Source organism: Calypte anna, chromosome 2 (assembly GCF_003957555.1).
Source record: "Calypte anna isolate BGI_N300 chromosome 2, bCalAnn1_v1.p, whole genome shotgun sequence".
Classification (NCBI taxonomy): domain Eukaryota; kingdom Metazoa; phylum Chordata; class Aves; order Apodiformes; family Trochilidae; genus Calypte; species Calypte anna.
Genome location: NC_044245.1, coordinates 17,910,109 through 17,918,154, shown reverse-complemented (window position 1 = coordinate 17,918,154; position 8,046 = coordinate 17,910,109). Strand labels below are relative to the sequence as shown.

The window sequence follows — 8,046 nt, the reverse complement described above, 5'->3', positions numbered from 1 at the left end:
GGAAGCCGCCGCCTGTTCGCTGTCCTCGCCCCGGCCGTAAGCAGCTCTTTGACTGGGCGGCGAGAAACGCACAAATTCCTGTTAGTTAACGGCAACAAAAGAGCTCCCGGGCAGCAAAGAACCCGACCCCCCTCGCTCGGTAGAGCCGGGCTTTTGTCTCTGACAACAGCCTACCCTGCTTGCAGGCGACTCCCTTCCCTTCCCTTCCCTTCCCCCCCCCCCCCCCCCCTCCGTCGACGTAGCCGAAGCCATTCACGATCAGACCACCGCGCCCCACGCCCCGCCTGCCGCCCCTCCCTCGGGTCTCCCCCCTCCCTCCGCACAGACGCGCCGTTTCGCCCCGACAGCGGCAAACAGGCGGCTGCTTCGGGCCAGCCGTACCCCCCCGCTGCCAGCTCCGCCGTCGCCAATTAGGTTGTCTCGGCGCTGGGGGCCATCGCGCCGCGCCAGATGCGCCCGTCGCACTTCCCGGCCACCTGGGCACCGGCCTCGCCCACCGCCGCGGGCGGAGGCCGCTCGCTGCGCTCCGGGCCGGCCTCGGCGTGAGGAGGAGCTGCCGGGCGCGCCGGCGGAGCTTACAGCCAGCGCCCTCCTGAAAGCTTGGGGTTCTGCGCGGTTTAACCGCCTCCTCCGTGCCGGCGACCGCTGTAACTGGCCCTGTGCTAGACCTCCTTGTTGTCCGCGGTCTCCGCGGCCAAGCACGGCTCCCCTTTTCCCCCGTTCTGTTAGCCCGCCGCCCCGAGAAGGCCCGACCGTCCGCACCAGCGCTTCACGGCTGCCCCCGCCCCTACAGGAGTGGGGGAGGCCACCCCCGCCAGCCCGGCCGAGACCGCGGCGGGTCCTGGCGCTCTGATCCCCTCTTACTCAGCGGCCCGCGGGGCTCGAGCCCCTCAGCCCCGTGGCTGCGATGAGACCCTCCTGGCGCTAGCAGCTCCCAGTGCTGGGGCCGGCGGGGAATCCGTCCCAGTCCCCTTCACCCGCCTCCAGGCTGGCGGTTTCTGTTCCCTCCAAAAATCCACCCGCCTCTTCAGACGACACCACGAGGGCAGGAACTGGCTCCCGGCTGCTTTCCAGGGCACCCGCCCTGCGGCCGAGGAGCCCCGCGGGGCCCGTACCCCGCCGGAGGCCTCCGCCCGGCAGCACGCCCTGAGGCGGCAGGCGTTGGCCTTTTCGGGATTGGGGAGGGGGGGAGAGCGTGTGAGGGCCACGGAGAAATAATCTCACTTTCCGCTCAAACTCAAAATTTACTGCTCCTGTCTTTCACCTGCACCACCTGGCCTCGTGAGGCCCTGGAAGGATCTGGGACGGGGCCAGGCTGAAATCCTGAGGCCCCACCTCGGCATGTGGGTAGGTTAGTTTTGTTGTCTCAGTGAAGGTGGTAAACGGAAATGTTTTTCTTTGCTTCATCAGTCTTTATTGGAATGTGCAATTTAGGTTTTTTCCCCTTTTCTAAAATGGTTATTTTCAGTATAGGAGCTTGACAAGTAACATTTATCTGAAAGGAAAGGAAGAGAAAGCATTTGTAAGAAGTGGTAAAGGTCTTGTGTGACATGAAAGGTCATATCTTGTTTGTGCTCTCAAAACAATGGTGATGTTATGGGTTGTGGGTTTTTTACTATGCTACTCTAAGTGGTTTCTGAAAAGAGATGACTGGCCTGGTTATCCATCAGCTACTCACATCAGCATCAGGATTGAATATTCAATATATAATTGGGTTAGAGCAAGGCTGGACTAGATGATCTTGAAGGTCTTTCCAGCCTGAGCAATTCTATGAATCTATGATTCATATCCAGAGAAAACAGGGAAAAAGCTTACCTACAGTAGCTGGAGAAGTCTTGAGGTCCAAACGCTGATCCTTATCAACAAAGGTCACACCAGCAAGTTCAAGAGGGTCTCAAAACTTGAGGCTTGTAACACTGACTTAGGTGCTTACCAGCAATTCTGTGTGCTGCCATGGCTTTCAGTAGGCATATGTAGTTGAAAACCTGTATTAGTTTCTGAAAAAATTAGTTCTTCATAAATTTTTAATGTGAAAGACTACTTTGTGACTGCACCTGACCTGGATCACAGGTTATATATGCATATTTTAAGTAAGCATACTGCTCTCCATCTGGCAATCTACAAGATGGTTCTGTCCAGCTTCCTAGTTGTTTCTCACTGTTATACAACAGTTAAAGATTTACTTGCCATCCAGTCCCTCAGCCAACTGTTTTAATGTTGTCTGGTCTGTGGTTGTCAAGAAATTGAAAAGACCAGAATTAAAATCACTTTGGAATTTTGAAAGGTGGAGAAGAGGAACAGTCTGGGCACCTTTCCTGTTTAGAAGCTTTTACCAAACATAACCAAGAAGTGTAGTTGTGTGCTCAGCTGCATATTGCTCACTGTAATGTAGTCATCATGTCAATCTGCAGAACACTGTCAGAAATCTCTGATGTCTTTAAAACCAGTTTCACGTATTGATAATGATAATTAAGAGCCACAGTACTGACTCAAAATTTAAATTAGCATCGTAACTAATATCCCTGTAGAAAACTGTCACATTTTTACAATATCTCAGAGAGATTAAACCACAAGTAGCCTCCGAGTGATCATTAAGTATCTATCAAATCTCTATTTATATCAGCACAACTACATCAGCACAATGACAAATCTTCCATTTTTACTTTTCTTATATTGTAAAACAATTAGAGTAGCTTTAGCTTTCATCTCCCTGTTACGGTCAGAAAATATCACAGAGGAAAATGTGATCCTTGAGTCACAAATTACTTCATAGCATGACTTAGGAAATAGATCTTACTGTTAACTCTGAGAAGGTTTTATGTAATTATCAAAAGAATATTTACACCAGCAAATCTTTATTAAACTGTGTACTTCGTTTTCTTCCTCTTAATCACAGTGTTCTATTTTGTTGTAACAGTTGTTTTTGTTTGGGACACTGGGGTGTTTTTAGGACTTCCATGTGTAAGGCTATGCTGCTGTAATTTTTCATTCTCAATATAGTGTCATAGTTACAACAGAAAAAGTTAAAGGAGAAGGCAAACTTTCAGAAATATGTTGTTATCTTGGATTCTTAAGATGCAAGCAAAAACTCAGAGTGCCTTAACCACTCTTGAAAGTGATTTAATAAAAGAGGTTGCAAAATCAGAATTAGAGTAACAGAACTATAATTTCACTTTCTCACCTTCCAGCCTGAAGGTGTTGACACATTCACTTAGCAGACAGCTGCAGCAGCTTAAAGTGTTAGCACCATCCTACTGTTTATTATCACTCCGTCCTAAAGAGTATCATTCCCACAGGAGAGCTACTGCAGACATCTTTGAGCACATCTCAGCCACGCTAGTGTGAAGTCTAGCAGCTGAATTTAAATTGCTGAGGTAGGTAAAACTAAGCCTGCACTTGCAGTCCAGGGGCTGAGGTGTGCTTAATCATTAGTTTCAAAATTAATTTGACCAGGTAGACTGGAGGACTGAAATTTATTATAGTAAATATGTTTTAGGTACATTCTTCCTTCTCACAGGACCCGAGTTTGGGGAAAAAAGGAAGAGTGACTGGGAGAAAGTATGCCTTCAAGCAAGTAGATGTTTGAACTGGTGTTGGCACTCAGAAATTGTCACTTGTAGGAGCTGTTGAGGCAATTATCATTCTGATAACACTTCCTACCACAGACCCCACCTGCGCAGATCTGACCATCACAGCCTGCTTTGCACGGCCTGTATCAGGCTGAACACAGACACCTCTGGACTCTCCTCTATTTTGGAGGTAGTGAATCCTATATGCTCCCTCAAAGTGTCTGTGAACACCCTGTGAGCACAGACTTTTCAGCGTGCGGCCAGAGAACCAGTTGGCATCAGTCTAACAGCTTCCCTGCACCTGTTGACAGGTGCCCTGCATGAGAGCAGTTCATTAGGTTCTCTCCAGAATGGAAGATCTAGAAGTGGATGACACACATAGTTTTCATTAATTGCTATTTCCAAGATACTACATCTAGTAGACACTAGTGAGGTGTGCATCTTGAGAGCATTAGTGTGTCATTTATGAGCTGGGAACAGTGGTGAGCTTAGGATCACTGATCAGAGATGTCCAGAGATCCTGTGAACAGAGAGGTAGCAACAGAAAGTAGAAGTCTTTGCAAAACTTGGCCATCAAGGCACGAGAAATAAAACAGGACACAAGAGGACTACACTTCACACATTCAGAGAAGGATTAATCATTTGGAGCAAAATTCAGATGAAAAAGAAAATTGATATGCTACAAAAAGAAAAATGTATTGCAGGCATGGAAAAATATATAGCAGAGGCTCCAATCTGAGATATGAGATATTGTCATTAGTGCCTCTGGATAACAAGATGTGCAGAACAGGTACAGGGCAAACCTGCAGGCAAGTATTGGGTTTGAGCAAAGGGGAAGCAGAGTCTCCTGTGAGTGCCTGGGCACTGAGGCAGACCAGAGCCAGCATCATCAGGCTCCCTGAATAGAGGTGAGATGGAGAGAAAGATTTTCTGTAAGACCATAAGTGTGTCACTGCTTACTAGTGTGTCCTCCAGCACTTAGCTGGGCAAAGCAGCCTCTTGCCTTACCCTGTGATCTTCCTTCTTGCCATAGCTGTCAAGTACTCGGGGCAGTGAGACAGTTTGAGTGTGACATTGCATTGATGCATGACAGGTCCAGGGCCATGAGGTGAAGATCACTACCGGGTGTGCTCAGTGAGGCTGTGAGGATTTCTTCCTATACCCTCCTTAGACTTCCCATGTGCATGGGAAGATAGCTTTTCCTTCCATGTAGGAGCTTCTAGGGTGTATATCCTGTTCTGTGCCAGGACAGCTTCAGCACCCCCTGCTTTGAGAACACCTCAGCATCTTTCCAGTAGCATCATAAGACCACAAAACTTATCCCACGAGGTGAGTAATGGCCCCAGTGTCCTGACCTGAAATGTCTGTAGAAATAATCAGGCTGTCCTGTATCAGCTGCAGGATGGAGATTGTAGATGAGAGGAACAGTTGATTTTGGATCAGCTTTCTCTGAGGTTGGAAACTGGGTCTTGCCTTTCAGTGCTACCTGGGAGAGATTTATTTTTAATCCAGAATGGGTGTTGCTGTTGTTCTCCTTAGAGACAGAGGAAAATTGTGTGTGTGTGCCTGTGTCCGTGCATTTGCATACATAAGCCTGCAGTGTCTTTGCAAAGAAGAGGTGTTACGTGACCATCACATCAGAGGAGTATATCTGTGCACACACTGAAGCCCATGGTTTGGAATAGGAGACAGTGAACTGCGTAGTCTCAAAATACTTAGTGGGTTTGAGGGTACTAGCAAAGATTAACATTATAGCTTGGGTGAACTTAAGCACATGTAGTTCTTATCCTGCTGTATTTTAGGTAAAAATGCGCCATTTGTCTTCTGGCAGTCATCTGCTTTTTGGGAACTAGCTTGAAAACAAATGTCTTGGCTGATGTGCCACTCTTCAGTGTAGTCTTCTCAGATAAAGCTGAGGTGTGAAGGGAGAGCTGTGTCTGTAAGTATGTTGCTCCTCATGCACTCAGGATGACAATGTCCAAAGTGCAAAGAGAAACCAGGAGCTGACAGTGAGATGGCTCTTCCTCCTGGACAGAATCACTGATCAAGCAAGGAAGCTGTGTTTGGGTAGGAGGCCCTTTTTCCTCAGAGCAAGGATGACCAAGTAGAGCAGTTGGTTGTTCTTCCATGAGAAAAGTGTCCAAAACAGAGATATTGCTGATGTTTTGTGAATTCACAACCTATTTTGGTGTTATTAATGCTTCTCTGTGTGTCTGCTTATAGTCTCCCTAAGAAAAACATGGAGGTGTTTGTGTGAGGCTGATGCACTACTTTCACAGCATTCAATCTCAGTGGTTCACACCAACCATCCCTGATATTCTGAGTCTGGGGTTTGATACATTTTGGTGTGTTTAGAGTATTAGTATATCAACTCTGACAGCAAACTTGGTACTCTGTAAAGAAATATGAAATTGCTCATGCTTGCAGGAATTTACCATCATCCAGCCAAAGACAAAAATGATTTCAAGAATAATTCAGTGAGCCCAGGGGAATGAGTTGCACTGTAAAATTTAAGCAAGTAGGATTATAGTAGCTAGGAGGAGCCCAGCAGAACTCACTTTACTTTTAAATTGTATTATTCTCAATGAAAAGCCTCTGAAACACCCTGTCGCCATAAGGAAAGCAAAACTCTTGTTTTTCATCTTTTGCTGTTGGAAACTATCACTGTGGAATAACAACTTGTTTCTGAAAATGCCATGCCTGTTTACAGCAAGATTTCTTAATTTTGTAAAGGTCTAGAGGAAAAAGAGTATCACTCCCATCTCATCTGCATTCATTTAAATTATATACACTTTCATTTGTTTTAAATTAGGGAAGTCAGAGTCTAACAGCTAAAGTCATCAGCCTCAGCTCTGCTGAGGGTTTATTCACTTTAGGTCAAACAATATTAACTTGTTTTAGAAAGTCAGCAAGGACCATTAGATGTGTATCATTTTCCCTCAGAAACCCTCTTGTCCCCCACACACAATGTTTAAAGCAGTTCAACACAATAAATATCCAATCTATTTAAAACTGGCCATGACAGAAAAGCTTAAGTGCTTGAACGGCAGAGAAAAGTGAAATTACTATTTGGGTTATCTTAGCTCCTCTACTGAAACAAAAACTCTGGTTCTGTGTCTGGTTCTGTGTTGTTGACTGGGAGGTGATAAATCAGACCTATTTTGCAAAACGTTTAGTTTGACTACTGAACAGAAAATTTAGGTGAAAGTAGTTGGTGATGGATTGACAACAGCGTTATCACTCCTTGCTTTATCACATAGTCAGCAGCTTTATCCACCACTTAGTAAAATGGTGTTTCAGTAGCACACAGGTGCTAACAGTCATCTCCAAAATTCAGGCTACCTATCCCGAATTTCTTTTCATTATCCACAGCTTCCCTCTAGATGGACAAGTGTGACACCTTTCTCCTGAGCCCTGCCATTTAACAGATCTTCCTCTATAGCTGGAGCTGGATTAAGGTAGCTTTCAGGCATTAAGAAAAATCTCAAGGGTAAAAATGATGTATTTTTGTCATATGAATATACTGATTTTGGAACCCTCCCTCATTCCAACAATGACATGCTCCACCCAAAGGCAATGCATCCGTTTCTTTTTTGCCTACCTCATCCAAAGAGCTTTTACTTCACTTTGAGCTCATCAGAGCCTCCCTACCAGATACCCTGCAGAAACCAGGTACTCATCTCTTGCTGCCTTCTAAACCTGACTCCATGTGCTGCTACTTATGCTGACCGACCACTGCTCAGCTCTCTTTTCACTGAAGAGACACAAGAGATGCTCTCTGGGACAGCAGGAGCCATCCAAAGGCCAGAAGGTCTCTAAACCAGTAAGCTGATTAGTGTTTATGGGGACTAGGCTCTGAAAGTGATATTACACTGTTCTGTCCTTTCCCTTTTCTTCTTTTCTTTTCTTTTTTTTTTTTTTTTTTCTTTTCTTCCCACTGCTTTCCCACCACCCATCTTCCTGCTGTGGCTTTTAAAAAGTGAGATAAAAAACGGGGAGACAGTATCCAGGAAAACATGACCCCCCCAAAAAACCCTGTGAGGCAAGCTGCTTTCTATTTATGTCTGTATGGTATGAATTTTCCAGAAGAGGTTGGATTAGGATTATGTGTGGTGTTTTAAGAGCTAAACTGTCACCATAGCTTCCTGGAGTGATATTATAGCAGAAGTATTATAAATTCCATAGCAAGCTACAATACTGCTTCCAGAGAAAGGATTGTATATGAATGCTTCTTTCAAGGAGAATAAAATATTGAATTCATTCTTTTTCAGTGATTTACAAACCTTTTGAACAAATTTCAAATGCTACAGAAGATGCTGGCTGATCAAAGTTAGAGATACTATCTAAAGAAGGATTCTGTTCCAGTTTTAGGGACTGAGAGAGACAACTGTGGAAATTAGGGGTATGTGCAGTTGGGTCAGGTTCAAAGTGGTTCATCTGCCAGTACAAAAAAAAAACCAATGTAGAAATCCAGTCA

General features: G+C 45.5%; 1 long non-coding RNA gene across 1 annotated transcript in view; it reads left to right on the top strand.

Moving 5' to 3' along the window:
• Positions 1-952: 952 nt before the first annotated feature.
• Positions 953-8,046, top strand: part of LOC115597852 — a 47,549-nt gene continuing 40,455 nt past the window's right edge. The window contains exon 1 of the long non-coding RNA XR_003987196.1: positions 953-1,347. This is a non-coding gene — a long non-coding RNA (uncharacterized LOC115597852). The remainder of the gene's footprint in view (positions 1,348-8,046) is intronic.